This window comes from Castor canadensis, chromosome 15 (genome assembly GCF_047511655.1).
Source record: "Castor canadensis chromosome 15, mCasCan1.hap1v2, whole genome shotgun sequence".
NCBI classification, from domain to species: Eukaryota; Metazoa; Chordata; class Mammalia; order Rodentia; family Castoridae; genus Castor; species Castor canadensis.
In genome coordinates this window covers 92,228,988-92,242,976 of record NC_133400.1, presented here as the reverse complement: position 1 = coordinate 92,242,976, position 13,989 = coordinate 92,228,988, and the positions used below count along the sequence as shown (strand labels likewise).

Sequence of the window (13,989 nt, the reverse complement as noted above, 5' to 3'; positions counted from 1 at the left end):
TAGACCAGAATGGTGCTTAGAAGCCAAATATTACTTTCTGTTGGTGTTTATTGCTTTTGACTGTTGCCAATATCAGGCTATCTTAGGAGACAGAGCTAAGATGCACTTGTGTTTGTACATACACATTCATATCTACATCTAATTATTTGTACATATAAAATCATGAGTTCATATCAATACCTATAATTTCAGCCTAACACTACAGAATTCGTTCCTGTTTTAGCCCTTTTGATATTTATGTCTGTCCTACAACAATGGGAAAACTGGTTCCTATTACACTTAATATATTTACTCATTTGATCAATTCCTTATACACAATCCATTGTCTCTGACATCACTGATGCTCCCCTCACCCTAGATAAGCTCTGATGAATGGCACTATGCTGCTTCTTGCTTTCTTTACCTCATCTAACATCCCACGATGGAGTGCTCTCCCTCATGAATGTCCTCCTGAACCAAGCTGTTCCTCCAAGGTTGAAAATGATTTCCAGAGACAGTACTATGCTTTGAATACTTCAGACTAGCTCCCTGGGCTTCCCAGTGATCTCCAAGTCATTGTTTGACATAGAAGAGAAGAAGCAAATAGCAACAATTAATTGAGCAGAAGTTGTGTCAAGTTTGAAGTGTGCCCCTTTGGGGAATGTGGAAATATTCTATGATCAGTGATTCTGCTGTTAAATAAAACTAAGGGTCTTGTACTTTCTTATTCTCAGGAGCAAATGTTGTTAGTAGTTCTTGCATTTTCCTATACAGCTGTCCCAATGCACTGTCGATCCCACAGTAGCCTATGAATCTATGATATCAGTATGTTTATCAGTAAGCACAATGCCTTTGTGCTTATTCAGGGAAATGGCTTCACAGCTTTTAGCTTTGGGTACTGCCATGACAATGTTCACATTTTAACTTTCATTTCCCATTATGTCCCCCTTGGGGGATATTGCCATGGTGTTCAAAGAAAACTTCTAGAAAAATCTTAGTTCTTGTGTGAAGTTATGTTTGATCTGGAAGATAAGTATTTTAAGCTTCCTCTGCTGTTTCTCATGGTAGATTTCTCATAGCACTGACAACAGAAATTCCAGTGATTCATCTCCTTTCTTGGCATAAAATACATATGTTTCTTTCAGCTTGCCAGAGAGTCCTACAAGCTCCCTACCCCAAGTCTTTCTGAAAGTGAAGAATTCTACCCTTTCTTCAAGGAGCCATGATTTAAACATCACCAGTAGCAAAGAAGGTTGGAATCAGAGAATCTCTTCTGATCCACTATTCTTTTGGTAGAAACTTTCAATCTCCACCAAATGTCAAATGTGAATTAGAGTTCTTCTTTGTCCCTCCTCTGTTCTCATAAGTGTGAAAAGGAAGAGTGCAAGGGCAAGGACAGAGAGGGCAAGGTCTCTGGATCTCTCACAACATTGCACTCTTTTCTGTCATTTATTTTTCGTCACCCCCATTATTGAGCTTCCTTTTATCCTGGGGGTTTCTTTCTCCTTCTGGTGGTTTAGGCTCAGCATATGTTGTAATGTTTGTGACTAAATGGGACAGGACTAAAGGGGCATAAAACCTCTTATATTAACAGTTAATATAAAAATAAAAATGTGAAATAAAAAAAGTGTCTGCTTTTTTTTTTTTTGGATGTAGCTAAGCATACCAGAAGCATTCCTGTAGCGTATCATTGTCTGTTCTGAACAGTCTAAAAGTGGCATAATTACTTGCTGAGCTTCATATCAACTTCCTTTTCTCCTGAAGAACTCCTTTGCTTAGCTCTTGCCTTATTCCAGGAGTAGTTTCCCAGTAATAAAAGTTCACCAGACTGCCTGAATTTATGTCTTCCTGCTACAGTGAGAGTTTGTTTCCTAAGGTTGTATCAGATTAACTCCTAGAAAAGGGAAAGACTGTTGGCAGCTTTACCTGGTCATCATGTGACCTGCCAACATTTGCACCATCCAGGAGGAATTTGAGGAAATAGATAAGAAACCACTTGTTTTAATGTTAGAGTAAAAAGTATATAAATAACACTATGGAGAAATTTGATGTCTGTAGGCAAAAAAGAACATGTCTTTTACAAAAATGATCACAGATTTTTAAGTTCTTAATCATTTAATGAAAATTATAATCCATAAAAGAAAAAAGATTGACAAACTGGAATTCATCAATTTCAAAACTCCCCCGCCTTTGAAGGACCCTGCTAAAAGCCTTAAGATGAGCTGTGGTAAGAGATGAGCCATGGCCTAGAAGAAAATATTTTTGAACCACCTATTTAGTAAAGTGCTGGTATCTAGAATACATAAAGAACATTAAATTCAACATTGAAATGAATAATCATGGGTAAGAGATATGAGTAGACATTTCACTGTATATGATGTATGGATGACAGAGTAAATGGTAAGATATTTAATATTATTAGCTGTTAGTGAGTTTCAAGTTAAAATCACAGTAAGTTTTTATTAGACATCTATTAGATTAGCTAAAATAAAAAATAATGACAATGTCAGCTTGCTAGTGAAGAAGCAGAGAAATTTGATCATCCATACAGTGCTGTTTGGGATAAAAATGGCATGAGCTGTCCTGGAAAACAGAATGTTTCTTAAAAATACTAGACATACACATATCAACATGACCCAGAGGTTGCTTTCCTGGGCACTTACTCCAGAGAAATGAAGATTTCTGTTTATATAAGTAACTGTACATGATTGTTAATGGCTGCTTTATTTCTAATAGCTAAAAACGGAAAACAACCAAGATGCCTCTGGATTGTTAAATAAACCTGGGATGGCCATTTCCAAGGACACTATTGGGCCAAGAAAAAGTAACAAAGGATGGACACAGAAAACGATGTGGATGGAACTCAAGGGCATTAAAGAAAAGCCAACCTTATGAGGTCACTAACACTATAATTCCATTTACATAAGATTACTAAAATGACAAAACTATAGACTGGTGACTGTCAGGGATGGTAGGGGAATGGGGCAGAGGAGGTGGGTCTAACTATAAAGTGGCATTGGTTTCATAGAACTATCATGACAAATTATCACAAACTACATGGCTTAAGCAACTAAACTTCAAAGTTTTGGAGGCCAGGATTCAAAAATTATGATATTGACAGAGCCAGCTCCCTCTGAAGGTCCTAGGGGAAAATTCAGGATCTTCCTTGCAGGCATTCCTTGGCATCCTTGGTTTGTAGATGCATCATTTCAATCTCTTGTCTCCCTCTTCACATGCTCTTATCCCACGTGTTGGTATCTGCGTCTCTCCTCCTCTTCCTACAAGGACAACTTAATCCAATAGGGGTCTACCCTTCTTTAGTATGACCTCCTCTTATCATGATTACATTTGCAAAGAGCGTATTTCCAAATAAGGTCACATTCACAGTTACTGAGGGAGAGCACAAATTTTTTTAGTTATGCAATTCAGTAGGTAGCTCAAAGGAAAGCTTAATGGTAATGAAATATCCTTTATGACTAATCCAGTAGTAATAAAATGACATAAAATCAGACACACACATTGCAGACCCTCATATCACAAACAAATGCGTCTTATGTCTATGTTATTGTAGGTTGACTTGAGTTTTAAAAGAACTTTGTGCATGGGTATGTGACTGTTTCTGTGGAAGAAGATATCATTCTTCTAGTCAGAAAATTCATAGTTCAGTTGAGGAAATCATGAGCATCGATTGCAGGACAATTCCAGAATACTTCACAGAATTTCAGCATCTGTCATCGTTTTTCACTGTCCATAATACTGCTTAGTTCTCTTAACATCTCATTTTGGGGTCAGAATTTGCTGGAGTGACCAAGAGTTTGTTTACTGAGAACACTTAGGATCCTTTTGTCCCTGTCAGATCAGAAAAGAAATTAAGATTTTTGGTGTTCTTGGTGGCAAAAGTCATTCTTTCAATAAAGTCTGGTTTACTTCTAGGCCACCCACATTTATTTTACCAAATCTGAAAAAAAAAAAAAAAGCTATGAGATTCCTCATCTGTGTGCTCACAATAGTTTATAGGATCAGTTTGTTTTTGATGTTGATTTTCTTTTGGAATACATAAAAGCTGCTGATTCATTTTGGATAGAAAAACATTAACCAAATACATTATATTACAATTTTTTTATTGGCAGGAAGAGGCAGTCATTTTTTAATGTGGTCTTATTCAGAGTGTTTTAAACCTCATCACATGGGAATTGAGAATATGATTTTAGCCGTAAATGTAAATGTGTAACAGCTTCATTGAGGAATAGCTCTGAACTTGCTGGTTAGCTCATACTTGCTCTTTTTTAAATGGCCATTTCTTGTGTGGCATAGAAGTGATGTATGTATTTCTTGTCTCCTATTGATGAACTTTCTACAGGGAAAACACTTTATCCTCTCTCAGCATACATAGGTATAAGGGTTGAGGTCTGAATGGGTAGTTTTCTTGATCTTTGATGTTCTGATTGTACAGTCCAACTCACATTGTGGAAAATGGAACATTTTATGAAGTTCATACATTTTCAAAATTGCTCCCACAATGATGCTTTCATTTTGTGTTAGAACTGGAATGATGGCTTCTATCTGTTCCAGGAAACTTCAATATTGCCTCAAGCGCAAAGGAAAAGCTCATATTTCAAGGCCACTGACTGCAGCCCACTCACAGTCTACAAGGGAATGCACGGTTGCCAGCGCCTCTTAAGGTAAAGAAAAGGGATGCATTGTAGCCCCATTGCCTATCTTTCCACCGTTTTCTTGGTTTGTAGATCAGCCTGCGGGGCTGCTATAACAGGATTAAAATGTAATGTCCCCCAGTGAGCTAGTGAATATCAACACTCTTTCACTTTCTGTATGTAAACTCCCTCTTTAGTGGATAAAGCCATTAGAAGACAAAGGTACTGACATTTTTATGGGATTGTTTTTGGAAAAGAATAACATGTAATTTTAAATTCAACATATGGTAGTGGTCAAATTGTGTTTCTACTGTGTAAAATACTTGAATAATAACCTACTGCATTCTCTTGGCCAGTACACAGAGAAAAACTTGATTAATTTCACCAGTATCCCTTAATCTCCTTCCTCGGCTCACATCCCGTTTTGCAAGGGTTGATAAATCTTACATTCCCTGAAGATTATTACAGTTTCTAATAGTGTTATGACATTAGAAAGAAGCTAGGCTCAATGGCAAAAATACATCCACAAAATGAAATCACATCAATAATTTAGTTTTCACAATTTAATTTTTATGGGGTGTTTTTTAGTTGTTGTTGCTATTGTTTATGGGGAATAATAAGGACTGTTGGCTTACCATGCAATAAATAAAGAGGAAACATTTTGACACCAAAAATTTCAGTGTCATTCCTGCCTTTCACTATTGGCAATGCTCAACCACTCAGTTTCAACCTAAGGTCATGCAAATTTCCTAAATCATACTATCAGAGAGGCAAATGCACATGGAAAAAAAACCTGTCCTCTGTTTTTTTTTAAACAAAATCAGCCAATCTTCTTTTCTTGTCAGAAATATTTTCCTGTCATAAGCCTAGGGTAAATTATTGCTTATCTTTGTTTGGAAATAACCAGGCCAACTCAAGATCATCAGTACATAGCTCTTAAGAATCCTCTGGCTCTTAAAAATAATGTGTATTACTAAGCTCTCTCTTCATGTCTGAGACACTGCTAAGTACTACAGTGGATGTATGTAATTAGGATGAGGGCCCTTATTCTTGAGAAGTTACTCCTTCATGAACACATGAGCATAAATGGCAAAATATAAGTGCTTCCAAAACGGCAAGAGGTGATATACAGCAATACGTAGTTAACAAAGGAATGTAAAAAAGTTTGTTTGACTTCACAGATCCTTGTCTTTGCTTTAGAGTAGCTTTCAATTAGTCAAGTACAAATATTTGAGGTGAACAATACATAAAATTTGCATTGCATTTACAGTGAAATTAATGAACAAGTAATATTTAGATTATGTTGACATGAGTTAGTCATGTCACCGTAACTTCTCAATCCTTAGCTAATTGATGGTCAGTCTGAAAGTTGAAATATGTCTTAAGGCTTAGTCCTTTTATATAAAGACAGCTGAGTTGCTTTGATTCAAACATCTTACGGCAGGTATAGTGGTCACACCTGGAAATGCAAGAGAGCCCAGTGCACGTTCCCATTCTCTAGCTCTTCCATCATTCCTAAGAATGATGGGGAAGAGATGTGAGGATCTCTGTCATTCATTGAACAACTGCTGTCTGCTGCCAGGAAATATGACAGCAGGTATCTCTTAGTTTTTTCCTGCATGCATGCACGAAAACCCTCAAACTTAAAAACTTTAAGTGAGACTTCAGGTATTCTCATGAATGTGGATAATTGGTGATCTTTCTGATGGTATTGTGAGGTCACTGTGGTGACTGGGTTCAAGTGGCAGTTGGGCTGGGGGAAGATCTGAGGTGGTCTGCCCAGATGCTTGGGCCCTAGAAGGTGCCCCTCAATTCTTCTTCATGAGCCACCTTCCTCTGGGAGACCACTTGGCTTTCTCACATGGTGCTCAGGACCTGACCCATAGCAAATACTTTCTAGATCTCTTATGATTTGCCTAGAAAAGGCACAGAGTCACTTATACTGCATCCATGTTAAACAAAGTCACAAAATAAGCCCCAATTCAAGGGTAGGGGATGTACATCACCCCTAGTGGAAAAGAGGTGCTCGTGAGAGTGGAGTTGTTGGCAGATGTACCTCTGTGCATCAGCCCACACTACCTTCACAGCATTGAGTTAAAGGAAGGGATTTCATCATTACTATTTTGTGCTATTTTAAGGTGATAAAACTGAAGATGAGAGACATAAAGAAATTACTTAAGTCAGGCTTTGATAGCACACAGCTGCAATCCCTGCATTAAGGAAGTTTGTGAGTTTGAGGCCAGTATGGGCTTCAAAGCAAGATCTTGTATCAAAAGATAAAATAAAAAAAAGAAAGAAATTACTTCACTACTTGAAAATCCTTAAACACTGTTGGGAGTATTTGTCATGGGGCTTAAAATAAATGGAATGGCAATTAAATACTTCTGCAAATTACTGTTTGTGAAACTGAGGGCAATTTGTTTATCTTCTCTGTGGAATGGGCATAATAATACTTCTCTTACATAATTCTTTTCAGAAATGAGCAGGATGGTGTATGTCAAAGTCTTCATTAGTGCCCAGAAATATTCAGTCAGCCTGGTGGAATACTACCAAGGAATGCTGATTTGGTAGCCCAGGGCTCTGATGTCTTGCCTGAGGGGGTCACTATTTGGCTATCATGTTTTGAAGAGAGTATGTAAATTCTCTAAAACAAATGTCTTAATTTATAAAATGAAGAAGTTTGATGACTTTTAAAAGATTTCTTCCAGGGATATATGTCCTTCCCAATCTTACTTGCAGATTTGTAAACAGCAAGGATACCATGGCAATTAAAATCAGAGTGGAAAAAAGGCAAAAAATTAGCATTGCTTATAAGGTGTTATTTTCAAGCCAAAAGAAAATAAAAACATGTTAGTAGATATATGGTGGATATTGTCAACCATTTCCACAAAAGTCAATTAGTGAAAGAATTACAAATAACCCATCAATCCATTCGAACACAATTAACCTCAATAATCAGAGATATTCAAATATAGAGGAAGAGATCAACATTCACTTATTAAATCAATAAATTTTTTAAGGTGCCCAACATTAAAGTCTAACTGTCCTAGATTATCAGAGCTAGAGTATCAAAACTTCAAGAGAGGTCAGTTATATCATTGTCAAAAGCATTAAGAATTCATCTTTATTTCATCCCTTAGAAATGTGGTGATGTCTGCACCAAAAATCAACCCATTTATTGCAGCATAACTAATAATATTTCAATTCAGAGAGCTACTAAAGTATTCAAAAAATGGGGAATTAAATATATTATTATACATCTTGGTACTAATAATACAGCCTTTTAAATCTGTACCTTTAAGAATATTTTATACTATGTGAAAATGCTTGCTATATAATGGTAAATGAAAAGAAAGAATAAATTCAAGCAGAAAATCCAATCATATCCTATCTACAGAAAAAAATGTAAACATATACCCAAAGTGAAATTTTTAGGCACCAAAATGTCGAGTGCTTATTGAAAAAATAATTGAGTAGCTGATAATTTTTATTTTATTCTCTATATTGCTCTGATTTTTCTGTACAGAATCTGTAGTCTTTCTTATAAAACCAAACAAACAGACAATGCAAAGACAAATGTCTTTCCCCTTCAGATATTCTATAAGTCATCTTGGCATAACTACTTGTCTTAGTCTGTTTTATGTTGCTATAATAAAATACCAGAGACTGGACACTTTCTAAGCAAAGGAGGTTAGTTTGGGTTTATGGTTTTGATGACTGAAAAGTCCAAGCTTGAGCAGCCACATCTGGCCAGGATCTCATGCTACATCAATAACTTAGCAGATGGTGTTACATGGTTGGAGTGTGAGGAGAGTGGTGTGTGTGTCTGAGTCTAAGCACATGGGGAGGTCTTGCTTTGTAACAACTCACTCTTACAGTAAGGTGATGGGCATTAGTGTGTTTTGAGGGTGGTGCCCTAATTACTTCCTGCTAGGGCCCCTCTTAAATGTCCCTCTTGCACTGGGAATCAAGCCACCAGCACACGAACCTTCAAAGTCCAAACCCCATCTACACCACAGCAAGCATACTCTGCTATGTCACTCTGTAGGACTCTGTGGCCGCTCACAGCCCTCAACTGGTCCTACAGTCGTGCTCAGGAACCGACGGCACCATCCCAGGTGTAGAGCCAGTTAGCAAAATCAAGGACAGCTGGGCTTCTTGGCGGCAGAACTGCAGTTGATTGCTTCCAAATGCAAACCACTTTTCTTGTTTTTTAAGAAAAACTAATAGATTTTTTTTCTTAGAGTATATTAGGCTACAGAATAATTAGCCATAAAACACAGAAAGTTCTCATATATGATATTTCTCTTGCATGTTATTTGGGTTTAAAAAGTTTCCAAGTGTAATTTAGCACAGTGTACATCAATTAAGTGGGGGAAATGTTCATTTTATTTTAACTGCTCCAATGCTGTGCTTAAAAGGAGAGTTAATTTTGTTGATAAATACCGCACACAGCATTTCTGGCCTCTTTCACCAGCAGTGAGCTAGAGAGCATGTCCTAAAGTAGCTTGTCCATGGAGATATGCCACAGTCTACCTGTCATGTCAGAACTGAAAAGCCAACCTGGGACCTCCTTTCACTTCTCTGAGCTCTTTGTCACATGGCAAAAGGGGTTGCTTTCAGAAGAGCTAAATGTCACCATAAATATTTATAAGGGACCCAGTATTGCTGAACTGGAGGGCAGTTTACTGTTATAAAAGTCACAAATAGAATTGAAAAATCAGCTACGTGTAGGTATATGTCTGTACTTGTGTGTGTGCATGCCTATCTACATTTATATACACATAAACATGTTACATCTGTGGAGTTGAATTGGATACAACTGAGCACTTCTACACCTGGATTATTTTTTAAAAAACCAAATACATTTATCTCATTTTAAAATTTAACTTTTATTGCTGTTTATCCATTCTATAACCCATATAACATACATGCATGGGTTCCATTGTACGGTTGTCTTTTTGTTGCCCTGTGGCCAAAATTGTGTGGTGTGCAGACAGAATTTCTCAGTGTACAATGGAAGATTTCAAGTATTATTTCTGAATCAGATTAAAAGCTAGGACTCTCTTAATGTCTCATCTGTTTTCCAGGTGTATAAGGGACACAGAATCATAGACTTTGGTGAACATGTGTATACCTCTGAGAAACTGCTCAGGTTGCTGGAGAGTCCTATGTAATAACATGGTCAGCTGTGACGACAATATCACAGGTAATTTGCAAGTATTAATGATGAAAATACCAAAGTTTACTGTTTGGTAAATAAAAACAAATTACTAAAAACAGTTAAAGTAACTTTAATCAAATTATCTCTACGACAATGCATTCTGGTGTGATTTGGTGTGACTGAGGAGTGAGTGTTTTACAGGCTTGCATACTGCAGTGCTAGCAGGAGTCCCCAGTTTTCATCTTTGGTGCCTTCTTGCTCCACCAAAGTCCTCCAATAATGGCCATTTTCTTGGCCACCCCGACTGCCAGTGCTAAATCCAGCCCCAATGTCTCCAAAATCATTATGACACTTGAAAAGTTCTCCTTTAACTCTTTCTCTTCTTTGGCATTGGGTACGCACCTGTCCCTGGTTTTCTTCAGCCGGTGCTCTTCCTCAGCACTTCTGACTGGACTGTCCTCATTTCTCCAGTGAAGCTTTGCCTTGCCCATAGCGTACCGAGGCAGGAACTTCCCTTCAAAGCCATGCAGAGTATTTCTGCATCTGCCTCCACCTCACAGTCTCCTCCGAACAGCATGCAGTGTACCAGATATTTACTGGATATCTTCACTCTTCTGTTCAGACTCAGTGGATCCAAGCTCCCAATTTCCCCTGCTCCTAAGAAAATTGGACACTTTTGCTCTCCAAGTTAGTAACCAGCAATTCCATCCTTAAAGCTGCTTAGCCAAGAATATTTGGAGCAGAGTGAGAATGAAGAGGTCCTTGCTACAAGCTGAGTTATTTCTCTGCAAAATTTATAAGCAGAGACCTATACTCTAGAATCTCAGAATGTGACTGTATTTGGAAGTAAGGTCTTTAAAGAGGTTGATAAGGTGAAAAGAAGTCATTGAAGTGGGACCTAACCCAATGTGGCTGGTGTTCTTTTAAAAAAGAGGTCAGGAGACAGACAGACATAGAGGGACTACCAAATGAGGTCACAGTGAAAAGATGGACATCTATAAGCCAAGAAGAGAGGCCTCAGGAGAGATACACCCTCCTGACACCTTGATCTCAGATTTTCAGTCTCCAGAATAGGGAAAGCATAAGTCCCTGAACTTAAGTCTCCCAGTCTGTTACATTTTGTTTTGGCAGCCCTAACAAAATTTGACAAGACCCTTGTTAAAAATAATTAAGTATTCTAAGTGACCCAGCAGGGCGGGCACTAAACCACGCACGGAGCTTTCTGAATGTGGAAGCCATGTGCAGACTGAGTCACTGCCCCTTCAGACCAGCCCTGTCCCTATGTCAGCTTGGCTGCTCCCTTTCATTCACACTGATGTCCAATCCACCCCAGGTCCCATTCTTGCTGCCTTCAGAACACACTAAAAACAGGACTGCCTCCTGATTGGCTATTGCTGTGGTCCACTGTATCATCTCTGATCTTGTGTTTTCCTGGCCCTTTTCCCTGCTCCTTTCAGCTTGCTGACTTTTCTTTTCCACAGTAGAGTCAGAGTCAGTGTGATCCTTTTAAATCACTGGCCAGGTTCCCTCACTTCTCAGTATAAATCCCTTCAATGCCTTCTCATTACACTCAGAATGAAACAGTGTCCTCCTTTAAGTATGTATGCTTGATGTATTCTTCCATCTGCACCTTGACTTCCTACCTGCTCTGCTCTTGCCTCCTCTCTTCCTCTTCTTGCCAGCCCTTTGACATGGTTGATGTGATTCCCTACTGGGCCTTTCACATGTCGCTTGCTGGACATGATCTTCCCTCCGTACCCACAGCTCTGAGGTCTTACTCCTTTTGGGTCATTGCAAATGTCCCTCTATAAATAATTCTCACAACCACCCTTGTCATCCTTCTTATTTACTAGTCTCTCTATTTATTTTCCCCTGAGCACACATCCCCATTTGGCATTTTATGTACCTATTTGCTTATTCCCTGACTTCCTCCAGTGGAAATTAGCTTCTTGGTGGCTAGGATTTTGAAAATGTCTTCTCTATTCTGTCCCCAGGGATTAGAAAATTTCCTGGCATTTAGAAAGCACACAACAAATATTCACTGAATATTAAATGGAATCCAGTGTTTATCTTTTTTTTTTAATATGGAATGCTTCATGAATTTGTGTCATCCTTGCACAGAGGCCATGCTAATCTTATCTGTATTGTTCCAGTTTTAGTACATGTGCTGCCGAAGTGAGCACTAGTGTTTGTCTTGAAGTCTATATGATTCAGTCCAAAGTGAACAAGATTTTCAAATGAGTTGTCATTTTTTCCCCAATAACCTGATTGGGACTTCTATTGTCTCTGGCAATAGTGTGTGTTCTCCCCATGCAGTGGCCTCTGGTGGTTGGTGGAGGATAAGAGCAGCTATTGGGAATGAGCTGGGAAAGAACTCTGAGAGTGCTCTGGCCAAGTGCTCACTGTCAACCTGGCATGGGTTGGGCTTCTTGGAGGGGAAAGTTGTCCTTTGCCCCATACACCAGGCCAGCCACTATTTGCTGCCTCAGCGCCAGCCTCATCCCATCCTTCTACACTCCTGCCTGAAGGACTTAGAGCCAAAGATCTTCCTACCTTGAGGCCTTTACTACTGGGCTTACGTCAGGAAGAAGGATGGGAGTAGCCATTATGCCCCTGGTCAGTTCAGGCAGTGTGGCCTAACGGATGGCCTTTCTGAGGCTTTACCCAAGGCTTTGAGTATTTTTCTGAATATGAAGAAGCATCCCTATGGCCTTTCATGAACAGAAACCTGAAATGCATCTTCCTGGCCTTTTCCTGAGTGGCTTTGAATCATTTTCTGTTTTAAACCTCTTCTCCCTCAGTAGGCCATTGTGTCTCACAAAACCCTAGTGATAGCCAGGTAGTCTGAGCAGAAAGTAGGACAACTCTTAGTTTATCCATTGGCCAGCCTGGATGATACACAAGCCCTAGGATGGGTTCAATCTTTCCAATAAAGGGGCGCATCATTGACCAGCTCAACAGACCATTGTAACAGCCCACAAAGCAAAGCCTCAGAAACCACAGCTTTTAATACCAGGGCTAGGAGTGGATTACTTTGGACAATGACTTCCTTTTAAAACAGCCCCTACTGTCCAAATAGACTAAAACTGCATTTTTCCTTTGAAAATATGTTATAAGCAGTAAATGAACTCCGATCATTGGGAGACAACCTGGAAATTTCCAAACTTAACAATAGAAACCTATTCTAACTTCCAGTGATAACAGAGAAGAGCATAGACATATACTGTGTCTGGTTAAGAATGCAGATTGCCAGGCACCAGTGGCTCACACCTGTAATCCTAGCTACTCAGGAGGCAGAGTTTAGGACAAATCGTTATGTGAGATCCTATCTCGAAAAAAACCCATCACAAAAAACGGATGGTGGAGTGGCTCAAGGTGAAGGCCCTGAGTTCAATTCCCAGTACCACAAAAAAAAATGCACTTGTTAGAATTTGATGCCCAAATTCCTTTGTCACTTATTAGGTGTGCAACCATAAGTGAGCCACTGCAATTTTCTGTGCCTCAGAAAGTTGCAGGGACTGCACATATGTACTGCACACTGCAATTTTCTGTGCCTCAGAAAGTTGCAGGGACTGCACATATGTACTGCACATAGCAGTACATATTTTACAGAAGCATTTTACAAATGTGTTAATCTGAAAATACTTAGAACAGCATATCATATGTGTAAATTGTCATGACTACTATGAAGACAAACATGGTATACACTTTTATCTTCTATCAAATAGAAAAGAAACAATTACTGCTCAGATAGAGAATAAAAGCAATCAGATCAATGATGCTAATGTGAATTATTTTAATGCTTTAGTACATAGACTGTCAAGCATGCAAGATGTTTCTGTTTCAAACATTTTTAAAGCAACCATAAATCTTACAATATTTAAAAGCAATTTTAAATTTATCACTGAAACTAAACCATCTTCACATGTAGTCTTCAGAGAACCCCGTAAAGTAAGTAATGCAGGTTTTAGTTCCAATTTAGAGATGAGAAAATTTTGCACAAGGCTTAACAGACCTAAGTTCCTGGCCAATATCCTTCCATTGTTCCAGGAAGTATCCAAGATCAAATGAATGCTGGAAATGAGAAAAGTCATTGAGGAAATGTGAACACAGGGTGAGGCAGAGGAAGTCCTTGGCTATATTTAAATAACATTGCAATGGATGAGTGGACTTGTACATGCTTCTCTAGGAAAT

The 13,989-nt window shown here is 38.6% G+C and overlaps 1 long non-coding RNA gene and 1 other non-coding gene across 4 annotated transcripts in view; one reads left to right on the top strand and one right to left on the bottom strand.

Moving 5' to 3' along the window:
• LOC141417551 (uncharacterized) overlaps positions 1-13,989 on the top strand; it is a 72,679-nt gene that overhangs the window by 30,477 nt on the left and 28,213 nt on the right. For 2 of the 3 annotated variants that reach the window (XR_012442199.1, XR_012442198.1), the window contains exons 3-5: positions 2,716-2,875; positions 4,552-4,661; positions 9,722-9,840. This is a non-coding gene — a long non-coding RNA (uncharacterized lncRNA). The remainder of the gene's footprint in view (positions 1-2,715; positions 2,876-4,551; positions 4,662-9,721; positions 9,841-13,989) is intronic. The other variant, XR_012442200.1, reaches the window with a different exon arrangement.
• On the bottom strand, positions 11,874-11,978 carry LOC141417645 (U6 spliceosomal RNA). The gene has a single exon (XR_012442296.1). It is a non-coding gene; the product is annotated as a U6 spliceosomal RNA (small nuclear RNA).